This window comes from Centropristis striata, chromosome 6, assembly GCF_030273125.1.
Source record: "Centropristis striata isolate RG_2023a ecotype Rhode Island chromosome 6, C.striata_1.0, whole genome shotgun sequence".
NCBI lineage: Eukaryota > Metazoa > Chordata > Actinopteri > Perciformes > Serranidae > Centropristis > Centropristis striata.
In genome coordinates this window covers 40,275,388-40,300,469 of record NC_081522.1, presented here as the reverse complement: position 1 = coordinate 40,300,469, position 25,082 = coordinate 40,275,388, and the positions used below count along the sequence as shown (strand labels likewise).

General features: G+C 36.4%; 1 protein-coding gene across 2 annotated transcripts in view; it reads right to left on the bottom strand.

Moving 5' to 3' along the window:
* Positions 1–25,082, bottom strand: part of lingo1a (leucine rich repeat and Ig domain containing 1a) — a 217,382-nt gene that overhangs the window by 51,068 nt on the left and 141,232 nt on the right. Inside the window, exon 3 of one of the 2 annotated variants that reach the window (XR_009394501.1) lies at positions 19,375–19,997. The exons of the other annotated variant lie outside the window; for it this stretch is intronic. The gene's annotated coding sequence lies outside the window, so the exon portion shown is untranslated. Of the gene's footprint in view, positions 1–19,374; positions 19,998–25,082 lie in introns of those variants that run through there. 2 annotated transcript variants of the gene reach the window in all.

The following is a 25,082-nucleotide window of genomic DNA, read 5'->3' as shown; positions in this document are numbered from 1 at the left end:
CAAAACACTGCACTGAGATAAACTTGAATATATATATATATATATATAATTTTATTACTAAAATAACATATAAACAGAATGGCTGCTTGGGAAATATAGGGTTTTTTTCCCATCATTTTTGTGCTGCCTGTCAAACATTTGCAGCTTTACTTTAGACACAAAAAAGCACAAAAAGTCAATATATCGAGTCCAGAAAAAAGCTATCATGTCCATTTTTATATATCGAACGATAAGTCGATATAGTAATTATCGTGACAGGCCTATCAAGGACTCATCAGTTTGGTGAGATGAAAGCAGGAATATGAGTTTTTACTGAGTTACTGTGTCGTCAAAAACAGAAACAGCATTTGTGCTTCATACAGCAGCCCTGAGAGTCATGAACATGGTGCATTGTATAGTAAACAGGAAGTGGTTTTGGTTATGTAATTAAAACCAGTTGGTTACTACATAATGGACACCACTTTATTGATCATTTCCACCCATATATAACAGCACACTTTAATGTTATGGATTGTTTGTCATTATATGTGACTACTAGTAGTGCTTCTGTTGTGGAAAATCTTAACAGACGACAAGAAATTTCTTAGAAAGACAGAAATCCCTGTGAGGGATTTAATGACAAGTATCAAAAAACAGATACAGTACTCAAGATACACCAACAGGTCCCAACATCAACTGTGTAGTATTCCAATTTTGGTATTATTATACCTAATATTCGTACGTAAGTTTCATTATTTCCCGTTATTGTTCCAAATGGTGCAGTGGGATTTCTTAAATCAGAGCTGCTCGTATCTTAATCAAGCAAACGTTTCCTGTAAAGAGAGAATGTGACTGTTGGTCAGATTCTGTGTGTTTGTCAAATCATATGTGATGCATTTTTAAACTGCTATATGTCTGATATTTTAATACATCTTCAAATTAATTTTTATATAAACTGCAAAAAACATGAAGCTTACCAATTATTTTCTTCTTCTATCCAGCAATAGTATCTAAATCATATTGTTTTTCAGTATAATTTACCTACTGACCATAGCTTTATGTGCTTATTAAATTATTAGTATTATTATTATGTGCTTATTTAATTATCTTATTGTTTAAAGACTTCTTTTTAGGATTAACATTGTGAGCTTTTTCATATTTTTCAAGCTATTCAGCTGTTGAATATGGTGAGTTTTTACCTGAAATATTGGCTCCAGTTGAGAGTTTTAGTTGCATGTAGTTTGAATGTTATTTCAAAAGAATTTTCCAAAACGTGCCCTTCAAGTATTTCTGGCTTATTATAATGTTACTACAGTTGGGCTTTTCAAGCCACAATTGCTCAAAAGAAGTATTTTTGGATTTATTTCAAGACATCATTGGTTTTTCCACATATTTTTTACTTATTTAGAGAATTCTTACAATCTTCTTACTGTATGTTTTATGTGGTAATTATGTTTGATGTTTGTTTGTGTCTTGTTTAGTTTTAATGTGTTAAAGTTCTTATTTATTATTGTAGTTTTATTTATTTATTTATTTAGGTTGGTTTTGTGATTTTGTTGTCGCTCTTTTTTTTTGTTTTTGTTTTACTGTGTTTGTCCATTGGTGATTTATGTTGTGTTTTGTTTAAAAAAAAAAAAAAAAAGAATTCTTACAAAGAAAAATGTACTTACTGCACTGGCAGATAATTTTAAGAGTTTCAAGCATGTATTTGCTTAATTCTAGTTATATATTTCTCATTATATGTCAGTTGGTTTTTGCAGCGTAGCTAAATATTCTATAATATGAAGCTCTAACGTGCTGTTTGTCTCTGGGACATTTTGAACATAGTTCCAGTGTTTGAAACAGAACTAGATCTCCTGCACTGAAACTAATTCTCATGTGTCACGACATCACACGTCACACTCATGGCGTGTGAGTGTGTGTATGTGTGAGTGTGTGTGTGTGTTCAACTCACTCAAAGCTGACAACAAAGAGAACGCCACTAAAGTGTGTGTCTGGTAGAGATGTGTGTGTGCAGCCTGGAGCTGCTCAGAGCCTCGGAGCAGCTGAAGCCGCTCAGGCATCACAGCTACATGTGAATGTCATCAGCATCAGTTCACGCATGGCCAAGGCACCCGAGCCCAGACACGGACTGTTCTCTCTGTGTTTCCCAGCGTCTGGCTGTGAAACCGTTCCTTCAGGGGACGCAGACTTCTTCTTTTCCAGATCACTTCACTAGACCTGAGCTGCAGTCAGAGGTAACTCTGCTAGCAGCTACTCCACTCTAAAAGTCACTTGACATTAATTCCCTATGGAGATGACATTAAAGATGATTCAATGAGCGACGATGAGATGTTCATGGATATTGTTCACATATTAGACGTGTTTTCTTTAGGGGGAAAGAGTGGCCACTGGGAAAGTTTCAGGCCACGCCCTCTCTAAAGCCTCAGGTCACGCCCCCTCTAAAGTCTCAGGCCACGCCCTCTCTAAAGTCTAAGGCCACGCCCTCTCTAAAGTCTAAGGCCACGCCCTCTCTAAAGTCTCAGGCCACGCCCTCTCTAAAATCTCAGGCCACGCCCTCTCTAAAGTCTCAGGCCACGCCCTCTCTAAAGTCTCAGGTCACGCCCTCTCTAAAGTCTCAGGCCACGCCCTCTCTGAAGTCTCAGGCCACGCCCTCTCAAAAAAGCGCCCAGAGGGATTTAGAGACTCTGGAGGTGACGTTTGGTTTTCAATCGTCGCTAACTGTGCACAATGTCAGCAGCTGATCGTAAACAAAGCAGCATGGCTTATTATGCACAAAGTCTCCGCTGATCATAAACATAGTGATGGTGAATTAACCGGCATCACTAACTGTGCACAGAGTGTCTGGTGCTTGTTGTAAACAAACAGAGATCGCTAAGTGAACACCTCCTGCAGCAGCAGCACATATACACTGTACTGCTACAGAGCTAACTGTTAGCCTGCTAGCACATACACACTGTACTGCTACAGAGCTAACTGTTAGCCTGTTAGCACATACACACTGTACTGCTACAGAGCTAACTGTTAGCCTGTTAGCACATACACACTGTACTGCTACAGAGCTAACCGTTAGCCTATTAGCAATTTGCAGACTGGACGCTAAGGGGTTAACATCCCCTCCGGCTCTGCAGCTGGGAGAGACTGCTGCAGGAGGACTGTGCCGCTCGACTCCTTCTTACTTGGCTTGTTCAGAAGAGCTGAAAAGTTGCTAATTATAGCAACAAAGTTGCTAAGTTAGCAACACTGCTTTGCCAGCTTTTACAAATGGTGCGTGTTGTTGTGGTGTTGAGTACTACGTCACATCCTGCTTAGTGATCTATCCAATCAGCAACCAGGCTTTTTGCAGGGGAGAAAAACAACCCTGCTCTTCTACAGGGACGAAAAAAGTCCCGACAAAAGTCCGCTCCGGACGGCTCATTATTAGCAGCACTGGTCCAATATTTATAGCTTTGCTAGATTTATAAAAACAAGAAAGAATGGGGTTGAAAACTAGAAATGACGTAGCTGGCAGGAAGCAGCTGATGGAGGAGGGGAGGCTGAGTTCAGGGTCATTATCTGCTCTCCCTCCTCGCCTCTCGCTCTGTGAAGAGCTGCAAACAACAACAGAGGTAACAATGGATACCTAGTGACGCCACGGGCTTTCAAAGCATCCCATCAATAATTAATTTGCTCTGCTGTGTTTCTCAACACTGGCACGCATGCTGCTCCTTAACCCTTTGATGCACAACACGGGTCAAAAATGACTCATCATACAAATGTGATTTAACCCATAAGAACCCACGGTGACAAGGGTGTAACAAACACTTTAACTCTTCATTTTGTTGTTATGATAAACATAATTTCCCTGTTAAGTGGTTGTGCACACTCACCTGTGAGGCTGCAGTCGTTCCTGCAGTTTAATATCCATAAACTTCAATAAGCATCAATCCTGATAGTGATACACTGCAGTATTATTATTATTATTATTATTATTATTATTATTATCGATAGATAGATAGATAGATAGATAGATAGATAGATAGATAGATAGATAATTTATTGTCCTTTTCAGGAAATTTGTTTTCACAGCCTGTACATTTCCTTCAGGCATACAGTCATGGGAATAATAATTAGACCACCTTGTTTTCTTCAGTTTCTTATTCATTTTAATGTCTGGTACAACTAAAGGTTCATTTGTTTGGACAAATATAATGATAACAACAAAAATAGCTGATAAGAGTTTAATTTAAGAGCTGATATCTAGACATTTAACATGGTTTTACTGATAAAAACAAAAAATCATTATCAATTGTTTCTTTTTATTGGTCATTATACGTCTTTTTTGGTGAATGTGTGTCTTTTTTGGTCATTATACGTTTTTATTGGCATTTTATATTTTATTTTGGTCATTTTGTGTCTTTTTTGGTTATTATACATCTTTTTTGTTCATTTTGCAGCTTTTTATTGGTTATTATATGTCTTTTTTGCTAATTTTGTTTCTTTTTATTGGTAATTTTACTTCATTTTTGGTCAATTTGTTTCTTTTTTGGTAAAATAAAGACACAATTGGTAATGCTTTTTGTTATAATCAAGAAAACCATGTTAAATGTCTAGATATCAGCTCTTAAATTAAACTCTTGTTGTTATCATTATATTTGTCCAAACAAATGAACCTCTACTTTTAGTTTTCCAGGCATTAAAATGAACAAGAAACTGAAGAAAAAGGCTGGTCTAATATTTTTTCCATGACGGTACATACAAACATAGACACAGGTTGCTTATCGACATAATACAAATATACACTTACAGCACATTTGTCCTGAATAGAGTCACACTGGTGCAAGAATCTAGAACCACAGACATATTTTAACATTTTAAACTAAACGTTTAAATGTCTGCTTCACCTTCATTCATTCCCCTCTTTGCCAGATGAATCCTGGTGTTTGTAACGATTTGGAAGTACAGAAATATAATCCAGAAGTATTGTTGTCAAAGCACAGCACACACTGGCTTTGTGGGAGCAATTTATAGCCAAACAGTGTATGATGTGAACATGTGAAAGAGTCAGCGGATGAAGACACAGTGTGAAGGTGGGCTGACGGCTTTTCAGCAGCAAACACTGATGCAAAGTGTTGATGAAGGAGGTTTCCAGCACTCCAACAGGCTTTACTTCTGAGAGTGAGCGAGCTGCTCGAGGTCTTTTATCAGAAAAAGTTTTTGACTTCTGTGTGAAGGTCTTTTTTGTTTCTAAATAACAGTTTTCACCATGCTGTGACAGCAGCCCAGATGCAACATTGTATAGTTTTTCTCTCGGCGCAGGGTTTTTGGACAGCTAAGAGAGGAAGTTAGCCAAGGAATAAACACAGAATGTGCTCCACATACAGAGGAGCCCCTTTTAGGAAACAAACATCACAAGGTGTAAAAGTGAAAATGTGTTGTGTCCTTTCAGCAGCATGTTAACATGAAGTCTCTGAGGCTGCCGACACACTGCAGAAAGAAAGGTCTAAAAACCAGATCAAACAGTAAATCTGAGGGAAATGATCTTCCTGCATGGACAGATAATTTACCTTGACAAGATTTATTAAATTAAGATTATTAAATCTAGAAATAAGCATGTTGAACGCTTAAAATAAGGAATTAACTCTTAAAACAAGATAACACTCAATCTAAAGTTTATATTAAAGTTTTTATCTTGGGAAGAAACAAATAAATCGCTAACTGTGCACAACGTCAGCAGCTGATCATAAACAAAGCAGCATGGCTAATTATGCACAGCATCTCCACTGATCATAAACATAGTGATCGTAGATTAACCGGCATCACTAACTGTGCTGAGTGTCTGGTGTGAGAAGGCCGTCAAACAGAGCTGCATCTGCCAACAAGTTCCCTTTAATCACCCTGAGGGAACACAATAAACATCCAGAGTGAAAGAAATGTACTTTTATCAAATGTTGGAGCCAGTTTTTTAAAATTCATGTCTCGATGACTAGGCCAATATCATTTAAATTCACAATATTATCCCGGTAGTCATCCAAATATCCTTCAACTTAAACTAATGACAAGATGGATTTTCTATGGAATAAATAAAATTCTACTTAATTTAAGATGTTATTTATGGCAAATTAATGTAAAGGGTTGCAAGAAAAACCACACAGAGAACAGAAACAAATCGTCATCCCCTCCGGCTTTGTGACTGCAGCTGGGAGAGACTGCTGCAGGAGGACTGTGCCGCTTCGACTCATTCTTACTCTTCTTAACGAGCTGCCTGTCCCGCAGCTCGTTAAGAAGAGCCGAAAAGTAGCTTGTTCTTACTTCTTGAGGTTTTTGGGCTATTTTGCGTCGTTTTCAGGTTAATTTGTGTCTTTTTTTCGAACTTTTTGCGTCTTTATTGGTGACTTTGCGTCTTTTTGTGGTCAAGAAGAGTAAAAGGAGTCTCCAATAACACCAGAAAAAGTCGCTGGATTTGTCTCCAGTCGCTTTCTTGAAAAATAGTCTCTAAGGGGGTCTGAAAAGTCGCTAAATATAGCAACAAAGTCGCTAAGTTGGCAACACTGCTTCACCAGCTTTTACAAATGTTGCGCGTTCTTGTGGCGTCCAGTACTACATCACATCCTGCTTAGCCTTCTATCCAATCAGTAACCAGGCTTTTTTCAGGGGAGAAATAAGACCCTGCTCTTCTACAGGGATGAAAAAAGTCCCAACAAAAGGCTCATATTCATATTCGGGGCGTTTTGGCAAGTGCGACCCGCCTCATTCCGGGTATTGCCCACTACTGGAAACAGCCCTATTGTATTCTGCAGCTGAGTTACAGGCTGCCTGTGTGATGTGAGATTTCAGCACCATGGAGAGTGTCAGTCAGCCTGATTCAAAGCGGAGCAGCAACAATACTGGGCCTGCTTTCTATTCCGTTCAGCACCACGGACAGAGGCAGACGGAGGCAGATAGGTCCACAGCCACAGGAATGTCATGTTTCTTTTTACAGCAGCACAGAAAGGAACATCAGATACAGTAGAGCCAAATTATATCCCACCCTCTTCTTTATTTATTCCTGTCAACAACAGGACAGCATCACTTCCTGCAGCAGCTCAGACGCTCTGCTGCTGCTGCTGCTGCTCCAGATTCTGATGTCTGAGATAAATCTATACGTCTGGCAGGTGGAGGTCAGAGTCACAGCCAGGCAGCTGGTTCAGGCACACACACTTAATCCAGGATTAATATTGTAAATATACTACATTTGTGATTATTTGGTTGGACATCAACTGGCATTCAGTATGTAAACTCGATGGCAAATATTGCTCCAGCTGACAGCTGTTAGAGTCACACTGGGTCAGAGTTAGAAAGACTTCAGCAAGAGTTAGCAGGACTTTTGTTTTGGTTTTGTTTTTCACATAAATTAGACATTTTTAAGTGTTTAGTGTCTAACAGTGTGGGGACCCTGTTGCAACTGGTCCGTTTGTTATTATAACTGCAAATGAGTCGTGTTTTTGAGGGCTATATCATATTCCAAAACTCACCAAACTTTAACAAAATTCACTTTCCCGCCAAAAATGTACATATTTCATTGGTTTCAGAAATGGGCGTGGCTAAATAACCTACTAGCGCCCCCTAAAATTAAGCCCCTAAAACAAGTTTGTCGTAGAGACATGACATTTGGTACATCCATGTATCATGGGAAGACGCACAAAAAAGTCTCAAGAAGCCATATCCAAAAACGAACAGGAAGTCGGCCATCTTGGATTGAAAATGGCGTTTTAGACATTTTTTGACCTACTAGCGCCCCCTAGAATTGAGCCCCTAAAACAGGTTTGTCGTAGAGACACGAAATTTGGTACATACATGTATCATGGGAAGACGCACCAAAAAGTCTCAAGAAGCCATACCCAAAAATGAACAGGAAGTCGGCCATCTTGGATTGAATATGGCGTTTTAGACGTTTTTCGTAATTTCCACGCCGCATCATTACCAATAAAACCATGTTAAATGTCTAGATATCAGCTCTGAAATCAAACTCTTATCAGCTATTTTTGTTATCATTATAATTATCCAAACAAATCTACCTTTAGTTGTACCATACATTAAAATGAAGAAGAAATTAAAGAAAACAATGGTGGTCTAATCATTATTTTTCATTTTCTCGCTTTTTTCTTCATTTTTTGTCATTTCACTTCTTTTTTTTGTCATTTTACATCTTATTTAGGTTGTTTTGTGTCTTTTTTTGGTCATTTTGTCTTCTCCTTTTGTTGTAACAGGCATTAAAACGAACGAAAACCTGAAAATAAGCCCTTTTGAATATCATTATTGATAAGGCGGTAACCTTTAAGATGCATTTTATTGTTGTTGGCTGCAGTAGAGCTAATTATACAGATTTATACTGTTTGGTCATTTAGTTTACTGTATAACAACTACAGCACTGTAGTTTCTCTGGCCATTACAGCTTCTACCTAATAAATAACATACAGTATTTCCCCTCCAAGCATAAAGTAGCATATCATTAAAACACAAGTAGAGTAGTGAGTGAGTCACCTGAGTGCAGTACTTGATTAAATCTACTTGATTACTTTCCAGCTCTGCAGCAGTGATGCTGTAGAAGGTGCAGGCTCTCATCTGTTGCTGGCTGAGATTAACACTTCAATCGATAACGTTCACCAGCAGTTTGCACAAGCATCCCGAGCTGTGCCACCAATCAATCTCCCCTCCTCTCCCCCCTCGTGGCCTTTTTAGCCGTGGCTCCCTAAAAGCCTGTGATTTACCACCATCCTGCTGCACGCCGATCCTCCTGACCTTTAAATCCAACACACTTTAGTGGCACAGGCGGCTGATTCTCATGAACATGGTGCAGCTAATAGCAAAAATCTAAGAGCATTGGATGCATATTTTCTTTGACCCTTTATAACATGTACACTCACAACATTTTATGGTGGACTAAAGGACTAAAAGAGACACAAAATGACAAAAAAAAAGACACAAGATGACCAAAAAAGACACAAAATGACCAAAAAGAGAGACAAAATGACTAAAAAAAGAGACAAAATAACAAAAAAGACACAATATGACTAAAAAAAGGACACACATTGACTAAAAAAAGACACAAAATGACTAAAAAAGACACAAAATGACTAAAAAAAGACACAAAATGACTAAAAAAGACACAAAATAACTAAAATAGACACACAATGACTAAAAAAGACACAAAATGACTAAAAAAAGACACAAAAAGACTAAAAGAAAGACACAAAATGACTAAAAAAAGACACAAAATGACCAGCAAAAACATATTTTCTTTGACCCTTTATAACATTCACAATCTAAAGTCACTCTTTAATATGAATTTATAACCTATTTTTAAAAATGTAAGGTCTTTTCTGACATTTTTAGAGACACTGTACAATATAATGTAATATTTAATGGTAAAATCTTTAATTTATGCAGTATTTAAGTATTTTCTTGTCAATTATATGACAGAACAGCGTTTCTTTTGATGGAAAAACTTTATTTTTTACGGTAAAATATGGAATAAAATGACAATTTTATTGTTTCTTTTATTGTGCCTCATTATGGCTATATTGTTCATGCATCTAAAAGTGAAATATATTTAGTTTAATAAAGCCAGGCGCTTATTACGATCCACAACTGCTCTGCTATGTAAAACACAACACACTAACATGTGTCTGTCAAATCCACTTCACATTATCAGCGTGAACACAGCAGCAAGTGATGCTAATTAGTTTGAATTGATTTGCAGAGAAGGGCTCGTTCAAAGGAACATCGCTTTGTGAAAACACTTTTTTATTCAGCGTAAAGTGGCGACGCATTTTGTTGCAGGTTCCTCCACGAGACATGAGTTTCTTTTCTTTTTCTGTTTTAAACTGTGATGTCCAGACTTGATTTTGCACCTAAAAACTAGATCCTGCATACATTTCCCCATCTTTGGGGTCTTTCTGCATCAGCAGAAGTCTCTATTCCATTCTCCACCAGGAGCAGAGACATTTCTACAACACATTTTTATTATTCTGTTCTATTTATATAACTTTAATCTGTTTACTCGCTGCTGCAACAACTAAGTTCCCCCATGGGGAATCAATAAAGGAATATCTGATCTGATCTGATCTTACAAAAGAGGAACATTGTGCTCTACCAACATAAAGATAATAAATAAATATAATCAAATAAATTATAAAGCTATTACACTTTATAATTTATTTGATATAATTACAAGTTTAAATGTGCATGCATGCATTGCACACTGTAAAAAAAAACAACTGTTGTTTTTACGGTAAAAACAACTGCAGAACTTTACCGTAATAAATCTGGTGCAACTTTTTGTAATATTACGGTAAAGTTATGTTAGTGCTGTTGATTTCCTGTTTAAGATTGCCATTTTATTCCATATTTTACCATCAAAAATGAAGTTTTTCCATCAAAAGAACATGTGGTATCTTTACAATATTAGATTTGTAGAGAAAAATATCATCTGCATAGAAATATATGTGGAGTTTTGTTCCTTTACTCGTCACATGGAGGGGATTCTGGTCTGGATGATGAATTTATTGACACTGTTAGTGGTTAGGATAAAGTGTTATTAAGTGTTATTAATATTCCTGTTAGTCACAGTATCACAAATATGTTAATACACAGGACAAGATGTTACTAAAAAAAAACCTGTTGTCTTTACGGTAAAAAACCAGCAGCTGTGGTTTCATTGTAACTGAAACTGAATTAACACATTTATCATTTTACCGTCTTTTACTGTCATGGTTTAACAGTTTTTCACCCTAAAATCTACAGACATTTTTTACAGTGCAAGGTGTGTCAAACATGTAATCTATATCTCTATTTATTGATGATGAATGCATCTATAGGACAATGCACGGGGCAGAAAAATGAATCCTCCCATTGAAGTGTTATGCCAACTGATCCAGGAGCTGCACAGAAGAGAATTTGCATAATTCTTTACAAGTATTCCCACATTTGCTCTCATACATCGACTCACTCATTGTCATTCCCGCTCACAGCCACTCGTTTGCCCTGACTTGTATTATTGTGCTGCTATGTGAAACGGCTGGTGCAGTAAAAATGGAAAGCAGTGTGTTTGGCGAGGTTGGAGGGGAAAACTACCCTCAATGGGCTCTGAATTGCCAAGATCCCGAATAAGCATTGTAATACGCAGGCAGCAACCAAATGTGCAAAGAATTGGATTTGGCATTACTGACATCAGGTTTTATCCTCGTAGACGCATAATCTACAATACAGATTGAGAATCCAACACTAATAACATCCTGTCATACTGTAAAGATATTATTAAGGCGCCGCGTGGACATTTCGGTTGCTGGGATCAGAGCTGTTTTAATGACAGGCAGTGAACCTTCAGGTACTTACTGACACAATAAAAGACACAAAATGACCAAAAAAAGACACAAAATGACCCAAAAAAGACACAAATTGACCCAAAAAAGACACAAATTGACTCAAAAAAGACACAAAATGACACAAATTCACCCAAAAAAGATACAAAATGACCCCAAAAAGACACTAACTGTGCACAACATCAGCAGCTTATGATAAACAAAGCAGCATGGCTAATTATACTCAGCGTCCCCGCCTATCATAAACATAGAGTGTGTCAGGTGATTGTTGTAAACAAACAAAATTACCAAAAAAAGACACAAATTGACCCAAAAAGACACTAATTGACCAAAAAAAGACACAAAATGACCAAAAAGAGCCACGAAATTACCAAAAAAGACACAAAATTACCAAAATAAGACACCAAATGACCAAAAAGACACAAATTGACCAAAAAAAGACTCAAAATGACCATAAGAAGACACAAAATGACCAAAAAAGACACAAAATGACACCAAATGACCAAAAAGACACAAATTGACCCAAAAAAGACTCAAAATGACCATACGAAGACACAAAATGACCAAAAAAGACACAAAATGACCCAACCCCACCCCACCCCCCCACCCACCCACGAAATGACCAAATAAGACACGAAATAACCAGAAAAGACACAAAGACTAAATGTGCAAAGAATTTGATCTGGCATTACTGACATCAGGTTTTATCCTCACAGAGTCATAATCTACAATACAGATTGAGAATCCAACACTAATGACATCCTGTCATACTGTAAAGATATTATTAAGGACGTTTGGGTTCCTGGGATGAGAGCTGATTTAATGACAGGCAGTTGAGAGACTCCAAAGGTGTCAAACCAACGTGGTAATGACAGTCATCAGGACCATAAAGTGTGTGTGAGAGTGTCGTACACTCTTTGTGATGGTTAAGACATGAAAAAATGTGCACAATGAGCAGCTAACTACAAATCATCCAAGTCCCCATAATCCTGGAGAAAGGTATTCATCGAGGTGGAGCAGCTCTCAAACAGCAGCGATCACAAACTTCTCGTTATTAACAATCCATTTATATCAGAGAATGAAGAATAATGTGTCACGAGATCCTCAGTTTTAGGGATTCCTGGGAATCTTGGTCATTTTGTGGCTATTTTGGACAATTTGTGTCTTTTTTTGGTCCGTTTGTGTCTTTTTTGGTCGATTTGTGTCTTTTTTGGTCAATTTGTGTCTTTTTTGGTCAATTTGTGTCTTTTTATTGGTCATTTTGTGTCTTATTTGGGTCATTTTGTGTATTTTTTGATCATTTTGTGTATTTTTTTGTCATTTTGTGTCTTTTTTAGTCAATGTGTGTCTTTTTTGGTCTATTTGTGTCTTTTTTGATCATTTTGTGTCTTTTTTTGGGTCAATTTGTGTCTTTTTTGGTCTATTTGTGTCTGTTTTGATCATTTTGTGTCTTTTTTTGGGTCATTTTGTCTTTTTTGGGTCAATTTGTGTCTTTTTTGGGTCAATTTGTGTCTTTTTTGGTCGATTTGTGTCTTTTTTGGTCAATTTGTGTCTTTTTATTGGTCATTTTGTGCCTTTTTTATCGATTTGTGTCTTTTTTGGGGTCATTTTGTTTTTTTTAATAAAAATATAGGTGCTGTGAAACAAATAAGGTGCAGTGAATAGTATGCATAAAAAACACATAAAGTGCATAGTGACTGTATGTTCTGACCAGACTTTTAGCTGGTAATCTTTGTCATTTTATGTAATTCTAACTATGCAAATGAAGCTAAAAACCTAAAAGAAGGAGCTATTGACGAGTTCTTGGAGCTCTTGTGGTGCTATAAGCAACACTTTGTCCTCCTGCTGCTCACAGAGAAATGATACTAACTGCACACTGCTCAGGGCAGACTATCATTCCCATTAAACTAATAACAGTTAGCTTCTTATCTCACAATGTCTTGGCAAAGTCACTTCCACCCTTGAACAAAACACAATGTCTTTGAATGCCGGGGCTTAATCTATCACTGAGGCCCAAATGAGACTGCATAATCCTCTGCAATTTGCCTCCTTGTATTCTGCATTATCACTGTTTTCTGCAGCAGTTTTTTTTTTTTTTAGTACACAAATTTCTCTTCTCGCCGACAATGACGCCGTCCTTCAACTTCACCAGCAGCCGGGATGTAATTATTATTTTTTTTTTCATCTTTTCTGCTCAAACAAGAAAATACGTGGCATTTAGAAAATAATACAGGATGAGAGTTTCCTCACAACAACAGCTCTCATCCTGCAGCACGTTTACTCATGTTTGTTTGTTCTTCTGAGGGACTTATAGAACATTTAACCGTTTAGGAAGTGACATTAACCCTCTGGAGTCAATAAAAGCTCCAAATAATCCAGACTTGTTGACTCCATCCAGACTAGAAAACAAAGCAGCGTGGAGCCCTACTGTAAATTTACCTCTAAAGTTCTGGCTGTAAACTCCATGAGGCCAGTTTCAGTTTGATGATGATATACCAAGTAAAACTGGAGACAAGCTCAAATAGATTTAGTATCAAATGATAGAACTGGATGGAACCCTCTTATATGGTAGATTTGACACCTTTGGTCACATTTGACACATTTAAAATTCTTTATTGAGCATGATAGTGTTTTGAAAGTAAAAAAAAAAGATTCAAAATCACATTTTATGTTGGACTAAAGGACTAAAAAAGACACAAAATGACCAAAAAAGACACAAAATTACCTGAAAGACACAAAAAGACTACAAAAGACACAAAATGACTAAAAAAAGTCACAAAATGACACATAAAAAAGACACAAAATGACAAAAATAACCTTGGTATGTTTACAATATTTGATTTGTAGAGAAAAAATATCATCTGCATAGAAAGATATGTGGTGTTTTGACACTGTGAGTGGTTAGGATGATGTGTGAAGTGTTATTGATATTCATGTTACACTGTAAAAAATGTTTGCAGAAATTACAGTAAAACTCTGTCAAATTACATCAGAAATAAGGCATAAAATTAAAAATTGTATATCACCGTAGTAGACACTTTTAATTACCTTAAATCAAAGAATAGTAAAAAACCTATAACTTTTACTGTCATAAACTGTAGGAAACACACAGTTTTGCTGTAAAAATATAACATTTTCATGTAAAGTTAATGGAAAAATGATGTCACAGTGAAACAATTGCCCTAAAAATAACTGGAATATTCAGTCTAAATTACAGTTTTTGCTGATATTTACATTTAAATTTACAGTAGAAAACCCACTCACTGTATTTTGTACTGTAAAATAAACAGAATATTTTTACAGTGTACTCACAGTATCACACAGTTTGTGTTCAGAGACAAACTTTTGCAGATTCAAGTGTTAATGTGAAACCTGATAAAACCAGTTCTACCTGGAAATGACAGGAAGTTTGCAAATAACCGAGTTTAACACTGAAATTGGATGGAAACTATTTGGAAATGATTCTTTACACTTTAGAAACAAAGTTTAAAACAACTTTTCCTCTCGGAGGTGTCAGTCCTGACACAGTCATTTGGTAAAATAGGTCCAATTAGAGCTGTGATGGCTGACAGGACCTGAATCAGAGTCTGGAACAGGTCTGACTGGTTAAAAACATCCCCACTTTTAGTCCTGACAGCAGACAGACGAAGGTGATGAACGGCTTTATTTGAGTAAATGTACTTAGTTACTTTCCACCACTGGTGTGTTATTAATTTTTGAAGTTATCAGTTATCATTGAATACAAATTGAAAGGGTATTATTTCTTTATTTTCCTTCTTTTTGATTCTGATTTGAATGTTACAGTTCAGATGTCAGGAGTTGTAGGAACATGACGTCAGAATAAAACCTAAAACTATCCGTCCTCATCATTCTGTAACTGAGAACAGACTCGGCTGTCACGCCACATTTTATGACTCTGACAGATTTTTTCTCCTGCTGTTTGCAAGAACAAATATAAGAGAAAATAAGAAACATTGATGCATGAGGCCCGTTGGGGTTGTGTAATCGTTGTTAAACATGCACAAAGTGTTTGTGTTCAGCTCTTAAACTCTCACTCAGTGTATATAAGTATATTATATATAAATAAAAAAATACAGGATCATCTGAATACATTAGCATATGATGAAAAAGTCCAAGTCAACCAATATATATGATGACATACTTTTAGAAGCCAACATTTCCATAATAAACATACTGTTTAAAATTGGTCTTTTGTTATATTCACATTTTGAGATAAAGTAGAAATTATGAGATAAAAAGTTAAATTCTGAGTTAAAAAAAGTCAAAATTGTGAGATAAAAAGTTGAATTATGAGATAAAAAAGTCATAATTTTTAGATTTAAAAGTCATAAGATAAAAAGTCATAATTTCAATTTTTTTGTCTCATAATTATAAGATAAATAGTCATAATTATGAGATAAAGTCATCATAAGATGGACATACTTTTCAGATTAAACATACTTTTAAAAATTGGGTCTTTGTAATATAAATTTTTTTTGAGACAGTGAATTTTAGGTCTTCATTAAATGTAAGCCATAATCATTATAATTAGAATAAATTAAATAAATGAAGACATGAAATCTTTCATTCTGTTTGTAATGGATCTACATAATGTGTTATTTCCACTTTTTAAATTTAATTACTGACATAAATAAACGTTTCTATGATATTCTAATGTATTGAGATGCACCTGTATGTATATATATTAATATATATATGCTTTCACCCTGTGATGCTGCTCATATGAAGCTATGAGCGTACATTCATAGCTGCAGATGCTGTTTTTATCTTTTTTTGGTTTTCATCTCGCCAGCGAGACGAATGTGACAAATGTGTTTCACTATAGACAAGCTATTACGAGCAGCACTTTGCCCTCAGACCCCTGCAGATATTCTCAAACAATGGCTCCATTTTTATTTATTTTTTTCATCTGCAGGGCACCATCCATCGCCACGGCGACTCGCCTGTCAGCTCCCCACACAGACAATGGCTTCCTGACATAAGAGCTCCTTGTAAAAGATGTTGCCACCCCTCCATCTCTGTGCAACACACACACACACACACACACACAAATATACACACACACTCACAAATCTAATCTGGCCCTGAATCAAATCCCATCCCTTTGTTTTGCAGACAGAGGAGAGGTGAGGGAGTAGTGTACACTGGCAAAGTAATCACTATAGCAGGCGGTTTTGGGGTCACACCCCGCTCCTCGCCATCAGCACGCCGTTCTGAAGGGTGGCCAGGTTTCAATCACTTTATAGCCGTCTGCCGCCGCCAACGCCTGCAGCCGCTGCCGCCGTGGCTTTAGTAAATGGTTGACAGCCAAATCCGTGTCGATCCGTTGAGTGATTACATGCTGAGAAAGGTCTAATCTAATTTTCTCTGCAGCTTCTGACTCTAAATGAACACACGGTAAGTTGGAGGGTTTTTCTCAAGCCGGCCTTTTTATGGATTGGAATTTAGTTAACGGCGGCATGAAAAGTCACTAATGATCATTAAGTGACTGACCTTTAACACTTTAGTGTGTTTTTATTCTTTGAAACATCCATCTACTTTAAGCTCCTAAATCCACCAACATTAGCATTATATAAAGCTTCATTTGCATATTAAACACAAGTAAAACAGTAATAAAGTTTATACAAATACATAATGTGCAACTTTATGCATGAAGGAGTCTGAGGGAGCTTAAGAGGGAAAATTAGAATATCATAGAAACATTTATTTATGTCAGTAATTCAATTCAAAAAGTGGAAATAAGACATTCCATAGATCCATTTGACACAGAATGAAACATTTCATGTCTTCATTTATTTAATTTATTCTAATTATAATTCAATAAAATTCAGTGTCTCAAAAAATAGTTTTCTTACAAAAGACGAATTTTAAAAAGTATGTTTAATCTGAAAAGTATGTCCATTTTATGGTGACTTCATCTCAGAATTATGACTATTTATCTTATAATTTCAACTTTTTATCTCATAATTATGACTCTTTTTATCTCATGATTTCAACTTTCACACAGAATGAAACATTGAAATTTAGTTAATGGCGGCATGAAAAGTCACTAATGATCAATAAGTGACTGACAACACAAAATTACCAAAAAGTAGATGTAAGAATGACTAAGAAATACACAAAATTACCAAAAAATGACACAAAATGATCGAAATAGAAACAAATTGAACAAAAATAGATGTAAAAATGACTAAAAAAATACACAAATGACACAAAATTATCGAAATAAAAACAAATTGACCAAAAATAGATGTAAAAATGATCAAAAAATTACCAAAAATAGATGTAAAAATGATTAAAAAAGACACAAAATGACCAAAAAATTACAACAAATTATCGAAATAGAAAGAAATTGACCAAAAAAAGATGTAAAAAAATCTCAAAAAAGACACAAAATGACAAAAATAGATGTAAATAAAAAAAAGACATAAACACTATAATTTAAAATTCTAATTATCTTGAAATAACGTGATAATATCAAGCGTGTCCAGACGTGTGCATCACTTTTAAGTGTCCTCTGGAAACACTTCTGTTGTGATGTGGTCTTTGTTTTCTAAATGCTGCTTTGTGTTGTCACATTGATGAAGATGTTTTCTCAGTTTGCTTGTGTTTTGTGTATTTGTGTTTATGTGGTAAATCTGATTCCCAGTATGATGACATCACCTCTCACTTCATAAAAAACCTGCACAGAGACGATTCTGCTGATGTCACTGAGATGAAATGCTGATGGAGCCCCGGAGCCTCTGGCTTATTCTCAGATTCATGATCTCTTTGTGCTTTTCATGCATTTAATATTGTCACAAAAAAAGCATGAGTCATGGAAATATGATCTGCATCACTTAAAAACACATTTCAAACAAGCTATGACACTCAGAAACCAAATGTTGATGAATCATTTCACCATATTGCTGATTATAGAGACACCTGCCTCTTTATTATGGGCTTTGTGCTGGAGTAGTTTTGAGGATAGAATCTATTTTAATACAGCTTAGATGAATATTCATTAATTAATTCACCTGGAAACCTTTAGTGACGCTGTGATAATAACTGTTGTTCAGCCACATCACCGGCGGTCCCCGGGGAGCCTCCTCACTGTTGACTCCAGCTTTATTTTGTTTGTTTTCTGTTGCACTTTTCATACTTTTTTGCAGAAGTTAATTACGGTGGCTCTGAAGTATGAATCACAACGGCAAATCAGAAAAACACAACAACAAATCAGAAAAACACAAAAACAAATGTTTTTTGATTTGTTGTTGTGTTTTCTGTGTTGTTGTATTTTTTGATTTACTGTTGTGTTTTTTGATTTGTTGTTGTGTTTTTTGATTTGTTGTTTTCTGATTTGCTGTTATGTTTTCTGTTTTGTTGTTGTGTTTTTTGATTTGTTGTTGTGCTTTTTTCAAGCTCTATTTACAAAACCTCTGACTTCTCGTGCAAAATGAAACTTGTCTTTTGATGAATGAAAACATGTTTTATCATAGGAGCTAAAAATTAATCAGAAATGATATTCTATTTTGCTCTTTGCATTTTTTTATTCCTTGTTCCCCTATTTTCTACAGTTCTGCACTCTGCATCTCATAAATGTGTCTTTTGTCTCGGTGATACTGTAATTATTGTTCTTTGTTGATGTGAAGTGAGATCTGCAGATTGTGTTTTATTTTTTTTGAAATGGTTTAATAAATTGACAACGGACTGCACAATTAGCTACATGAGTCGTTTACATATCATTTTCTGGTAACGCTTTATATTGAGGTCCTTGTAATAACCATTAATTAACAAGTAATAAGGCCCTTGTAAGTCCTTACAAGATGCTTATTAACATTATTGTGTGTTTATAAGCTTATATAAGTGTTAATAATGGCATTACAAACACCCATGACCCACCCATTATGTCTTTGCCATGCCTTTATTAATCTTATTTTGTTTGCTTATTGATATTAAAATATACTTTATTGCTCATCTATTATAAGTTAACTATAAGTTAACTATGCTTTTTGCAACTAGCGGATCTAAAGCGAGAACAATGCCTTATTACTTGTTCATTAATGGTTATTAAGGACCTTATTATAAAGCGTTACCCATTTTCTTTATACTTGCAGCATTTCTGCAAACATATTTTATAGTGAGTAACTAATAAATGTAAAGTTAGAATAAACAATGAGGTAAATAAAATAATAATGAGGTTGTAATAAATAGAGTAGATTAGTGTGGCTTTAGTATGGGACAGATAAAAGATAAATGCGGTTATGAATATGATAACATAATGTTATAAAGCTCCATCATGTTGTTCTCCTCGCTGCTCGACATGACAAACGTTTGTCATCTGCTGTGCATTAGAGCTCCGCTGGGCCATCAGGAATCCATTACGTTTTAAATATCATTTCTTTTCTTAGCACAACGTTTTCATGCAAAGTGACAGACGGCTGACGTTTTAACCCCTCGTTGCACGGGTCTCAGGGAAAAGGTCTGAGCTTGCACAAAGCTAATGGCTTGCGTCTGATGTCTCATTTGAAGGAGGCGGCGACTCGGAACAGGAATATTCCCTCTCTGTGTCGGTCTCTAAGGTTAGCACCATTAACCTGCAGCGCTGCAGCGTGGTGACGGCTGCAAACTCTGATTCTCCCTCAGAGCAAACACTAGTTTACTGCTGCAGCTGCACTGAGAACAAACACAGTAAATCTACAGATTAGTTAGTTTACTGGGTCTGGAGGATTATGCACTAATAAAGCATGATTTCACTTTTAGGGATTATTCTAAAAAAATCACACTGGAAAAAAGGTGTTTAGTCTAAATCTCTTACCAAGATAAAAAAATGTTTGTCTTTTTTGGTCATTTTACGCCTTTTGTTTCATTTTTGGTCATTTTATGTCTTTTTGTGTAATTTTTTGTGTCTTTTTGTGTATTTTTTTGTGTCTTTTTGTGTATTTTTTTGTGTCTTTTTGTGTATTTTTTGGGTCTTTTTTGTGTATTTTTCTGTCTTTTGTGTATTTTTTTGTGTCTTTTTGTGTATTTTTTTGTGTCTTTTTGTGTATTTTTTTGGTCATTTTGTGTCTTTTAACATTTTCTTTTGTTCACAAAATGACCAAAAAAGACAAAAAATTTACAAAATAGATAAATTAAAGCTGCCAGAAGCGATGAACTGGCCCGAGCAGAGTGACCTGATTAAAAAAACTTTAGATTTGTATATATATATATATATATGTATATATGTATACTTCTACACTGAGTGAGAGTTTAAGATCTGAACACACACACTTTGTGCATGTTTAGAAACGATTACACAACCCCAACGGGCCTCATGCATCAATGTTTCTTATTTTCTCTTATATTTGTTCTTGCAAACAGCAGGAGAAAAATCTGTTGGAGTCATAAAATGTGGCGTGACAGCCGAGTCTGTTCTCAGTTACAGAAGGATGAGGACGGATAGTTTTTGGTTAAAACCATGTTAAATGTTTAGATATCAGCTCTTCAATTAAACTCTTATCTTTGTTGTTATCATTATATTTGTCCAAACAAATGTACCTTTAGTTGAACCAGACATTAAAATGCATCGAAGAAAACTACAACAAACTGACCAAAAAGAAACAAAATTACCAAAACAGACTTATAATGACCAATAAACAGACACAAAATGACCTAAAAAGACACAATTGACCAAGCAAATATGTAAAATGAACAAAAAAGACGTGTAATGACCAAATAAAGACCCAAAATTACCAAAAAAAGACACAATTGACCAAAAAAGACACAAAATTACCAAAATGGGTATTATAACCAATAAAAAGACACAAAATGAACAAAAAAGACACATTATGAAAAAAAGACACAAAATTATGAAAAAAGACCTATAATGACCAATAAAAAGACACAAAATGACCAAATAAAGACAAAAAATTATGAAAACGACACAAAATTATGAAAAAAGATACAAAATTATGAAAAAAGACACAAAATTATGAAAAAGCGACCTATAATGACCAATAAAAAGACACAAAATAACCAAAAAAGACACAGAATTATGAAAAAAAGACCTATCATGACACAATTAACAATGTTTTTTGGTTATGATCAATAAAACCATGTTAAATGTCTAGATATCAGCTCTTAAATTAAACTCTTATCAGCTATTTTTGTTGTTATCATTATATTTGTCTAAACAAATGAACCTTTAGTTGTCACAGACATTAAAATGAACAAGAAACTGAAGAAAACAAGGAGGTCTGATCATTTTTTCCATGACTGTATTTTTGGTAATTTTGTGTCTTCTTTTTAGTCATTTTGTGTATTTTTTTGTCATTTTTACATTTACATGGAAACATTCCTGATAATAACCAAGTCAACCAAATCAAGATACTTAAGAAAATAAGGATGGTCTAATTTTTTTTCCATGACTGTAGACATAAACATAATGTAAAAATATAAGTTGGTGCAGACAGACTGGTGATTCTAACTGGAGGAGTTCTGTTTTATCTGATTGTGGATTTATTGATCCACCCTGATCACATTCTGCAGCAGTAAAGTCAGCCCCTGGTGTTTTTGGGGCCTCTGGTGGTTCTGGCTCTTTGACTCTATGGCTGATTAGTGTCATGTGACCATCCAGGACCACTGGAGCCATTAAACGAGGGTTCAGTCCTCTGGATCTGGATCCTGGAGATGATTTCTCTCCCTGAGAGTTCCTCTCTCTGACCTTGGTAGGAGTCTACCAGCTGCTTTCTCACTTCAGCACGAAACCATATGGCGTATGGATTTATTAATCATTATGAATCAAATGAAAACAGAATCCACAGCTCCGTCTTGTTTGATTTACAACAATACCCATTTGAGCAGAGACGGCCCACTGTGATCCAAAGAGTGTGAGCAGGCCGTCAAACAGAGCTGCATCTGCCAACAAGTTCCCTTTAATCAGCCTGAGGCAACACAATAAACATCCAGAGTGAAAGAAATGTATTTTTATCAAATGCTGGAGCCAGTTTTTTAAAATTCATGTCTCGATGACTCGGCCAATATCATTAAAATTCACAATATTATCCCGGTAGTCATCCAAATATACTTCAAATTAAACTAATGAGAAGATGGATTTTCTATGGAATAAATAAAATTCTACTTAATTTAAGGTGTTATTTATGACAAATTAATGTTAAAGTGTTGCAAGAAAAACCACAGAGAGCAGAAACATATATATTATTATTCCATAAAACCACACAGACTAACATTATCACAGTCAGGAAATCATTATAGGACTGTTTGTTTACAATAACTAACAATAGCCGTGTTTACACTCGGGAGAAGAGAATAAACAAACCAGCATGGCTAATTATGCACAGCGACTCCACTGATCATAAACATTGTAAACAAACCAGCATCATTAACTGTACACAGAGTGTCCGGTGCTTGTTGTAAACAAACAGAGATCGCTAAGTGAACATCTCCTGCAGCAGCAGCACATACACACTGTACTGCTACAGAGCTAACTGTTAGCCTGTTAGCACCTACACACTGTACTGCTACAGAGCTAACTGTTAGCCTGTTAGCACATACACACCGTACTGCTACAGAGCTAACTGTTAGCCTATTAGCACATACACACTGTACTGCTACAGAGCTAACTGTTAGCCTGTTAGCACATACACACCGTACTGCTACAGAGCTAACTGTTAGCCTGTTAGCACATACACACTGTACTGCTACAGAGCTAACTGTTAGCCTGTTAGCACATACACACTGTACTGCTACAGAGCTAATTGTTAGCCTGTTAGCACATACACACTGTACTGCTACAGAGCTAACTGTTAGCCTGTTAGCACATACACACTGTACTGCTACAGAGCTAACTGTTAGCCTGTTAGCACATACACACTGTAATGCTACAGAGCTAACTGTTAGCCTGTTAGCACATACACACTGTACTGCTACAGAGCTAACTGTTAGCCTGTTAGCACATACACACTGTACTGCTACAGAGCTAACTGTTAGCCTGTTAGCACATACACACTGTAATGCTACAGAGCTAACTGTTAGCACATACACACTGTACTGCTACAGAGCTAACTGTTAGCCTGTTAGCACATACACACTGTACTGCTACAGAGCTAACTGTTAGCCTGTTAGCACATACACACTGTACTGCTACAGAGCTAACTGTTAGCCTGTTAGCACATACAAACTGTACTGCTACAGAGCTAACTGTTAGCCTGTAAGCAATTTGCAGACTGGACGCTCAGGGGTTAACATCCCCTCCGGCTCTGCAGCTGGGAGAGACTGCTGCAGGAGGACTGCGCTCTTTCGACTCGTTCTTACTTCTTGAGGTTTGTTGGCCATTTTGCATCTTTTTCAGGTTAATTTGTGTCTTGTTCAGCCCTTTTACATCTTTTTTGTCTTTTTTTATAGTTTTTTTGCTCAAGAAGAGTAAAAGGAGTCTCCAATAACTCCAGAAAAAGTCGCTGGATTTGTCTCCAGTCGCTTTCTTGAAAAATTGTCTCTAAGGGGGTCTGAAAAGTCGCTAAATATAGCAACAAAGTCGCTAAGTTGTCAACACTGCTTCTCCGGCTTTTACAAATGGCGCATGTTGTTGTGGCGTCGAGCACTACGTCACTTCCTGCTTAGCGTTCTATCCAATCAGTAACCAGGCTTCTACAGGGGAGAAAAAAGACCCTGCAAATAATAATAACTTGTTCTTTAAAAAAACAACTATTCTCTGTTAATTACTCTGAGTGACGGACAGGTCAAAGGTCACTGAGCCGTCCACATGCTGATCCTGGATCACTGAAGTGGAGAAATGCTGAATTGCAAAAAGAAAAATTAATGATATTCATATCAGCTTGTTCACTTTAATTATCTCCATCACTGGCTGCTCTTAACATCAGTCCATTTATTTAAAGTCTACCTTCCAGTTAACTGTCCAAAACGAACGGTTTGAGTGGGAGTGAATGAGTTAACTGGTGCTTATATCATGATGTTCTGTAAAAAGCAGCAGAATGAAATGTGTTATGATAACAGTGTCATTCCTCAGAGCTGGAGGACAGATAGAGAGCTGTGATACAACAGCAGCTTCTGCAGCGCAAATAAAACCATTTAACCTCCTCAACCTGCCCAGCCTGCAGAGGCAAATGGCAAATACATAAATGTTTGGGTGTACACACACACACACACACACACACACACACTCACACAGAGTGGAGAGGTTGATACAACATGGAATGCATTCAGTGTGGCCGCTGCATTGTGTCAGCAGAATCTCATTATTTCATCCAGTTTCTGAGGCAATTATTGGGCCGAGAAACGCTCGATCGCTATTGGTCGGCTCTATTTGTTCCAGGGTCACGGTCCCTTTATGGTGTGTGTGTGTGTGTGTGTGTGTGTGTGTGTGTGTGTGTGCTTGTGAGTGTGTGTGTGTGCGTGTATGTGTGACTACCTCTGTGTGTGTATTTGTATGAGACTACCTGTGTGTGTATGGTGTGTGTGTGTGTGTGTGTGTGACTACCTCTGTGTGTGTGTGTGTCTACCTCTGTGTGTGTGTGTGTGTGTGACTACTTCTGTGTGTGTGTGTGAGAAAGACTACCTCTGTGTGTGTGTGTGTGTGTGTGTATGTATGAGACTACCTGTGTGTATGTGTGTGAGAGAGACTACCCCTGTGTGTGTGTGTGTGTGTGTGTGTGAGACTATCCCTGTGTGTGTGTGTATGTGTGTTAAACTACCTGTGTGTGTGTGTGTGTGTGTGTGTGTGTGTGATACTACCTGTGTGTG